This window comes from Anthonomus grandis, chromosome 22 (genome assembly GCF_022605725.1).
Source record: "Anthonomus grandis grandis chromosome 22, icAntGran1.3, whole genome shotgun sequence".
Classification (NCBI taxonomy): Eukaryota; Metazoa; Arthropoda; class Insecta; order Coleoptera; family Curculionidae; genus Anthonomus; species Anthonomus grandis.
The window spans coordinates 14,319,440-14,321,236 of record NC_065567.1 but is presented as its reverse complement, the minus strand read 5'-3'; positions in this window follow the sequence as shown (position 1 = coordinate 14,321,236).

Below are 1,797 nucleotides of genomic sequence, written 5' to 3'. Positions count from 1 at the left end.
TGTACGATTTTTTTTTAACTTTTTCCACAAAGTTGTATTTGATCATTTAACCCTCCATTAGTCGCGTGGATATTTGTAATGCTAAGAGTCGCGTGGATGACAGTACAACAGGATGACAAATACCCAAAGACTTTTTACCAAACAAGAGCCGACAAATAAATTCGTCAATCTTTGGATTTCAGAAAGATTGTAGTCTGGTATCCTACTGCCTCAAAAAAGGTAAAGCAGTTCTAATATTATCTACAATGCATTTTGATGGAGCCATAGATGCTTCAACAGGCGAAGCACGAAAGCCAGAAATGGTCACTTTTTATAATATGACAAAAGTTGGGGTTGACCTTTTGGATCAATCGTGTCAAAAAAATAACGTGCAACGCAGTATAAAACGATGGCCCATGGTACTGTTTTATGATTTTCTGAACATAGCGGCAATAAATTCGTTTTGTATCTATAGGCACCATTGTGCAGCTTCAACAACAAATACCAAAAGCTGAATTTCTAGAAAATCTAAGTTGGGCTCTAATAAAACCACAAATAGAACGGAGGGCGAGCATCGAAACCCTCCCAAGGGAGGTTCGCAGAAGAGCTAAGTTACTTGTTGGGATCCAGGAGGACGCAGTGCAACAACTTGATAAAACCGGTTCACGAGGACGTTGCTATCAGTGTGGGAGGCAACGTAACAAAATGAGCAGAAAATGGTGTTAGAAATTTAATAATTGGGCCTGTCTAGACCACCTTAAAAATATTTGTACCAGTTGTGTTGAGAATCAGTAAATACTTAAATTTAGTACAGTACTTTTGGTTACTTATTTAGAATTAATTTTAGTTCTATTAAAATCCAAATCAGTGTATCAGGTTGATTCATTAGTTTATATTATCCAACATTATTTTAAAAATAAAAAATTTTTCCACTAAACTTTTCGTTAGTAAATCATTTTTTGAAAAATAATAACTGGATGACAACTGTCATCCGCGCAACTCTTAGCGTTACAAATATCCACGCGACTAATGGAGGGTTAAACTTTAAGAAGAGTTAGAGGAAAGGGTAGAAAATATTACGCTTATGGGTACTTTTATATTTAGGTAAATAATCTTACAATACATTCCATTACAAAATGAATAAACTATGTTTAATTCACTAAATAAGTAATAATAAAAAATCAACAATATATATTAAAATAAAATATGTATGTTAATTTATTTATTAAAAAATTAACGAGAAACTCCATTTTACAAAAAAGTTATACTTTAATTCTAAATTATTACTAAATGTAGAATAATAAATCTATGTAAGGTTTACTTTAACAGCAAAATTGATTAAAAAAAAGCATTGTGCAAATCCTAGCTAATCAACAAAACCCGATAAAACAACACTTATAAATATTTAAAAAAAATTGAGTTCATATCCACAGAGAATCAAAATACATTACAGTGACATACAAAATTTTGAAAATCTTGTATTTAGCATCATAAGCAAATAGTAGGCAGCAGAAATGAATCATTTAAGTTAAATTGTTAAATTTTGCACCCTACGTCTTACCTTTGGATAGTCCAACCAAATGAGTAATCCAAATCATAAGGTATCTAAATATTTAAAATCACTCAATTTAAAGAAAAGAATTTTCACCATATCAAAGGTCATTGCAAAATCACAATAAATGGCATCTTCTTTGCAACTTTGCTCTAATTAGGCATCAGAAGAGCCACCTTATATGCGGCAAGATTCTCTGCAGAAGAATGGCTTCGATAAAAAACAAAGGCTGTTGATCATCTACCAGCCCTCTATACGATAATGTT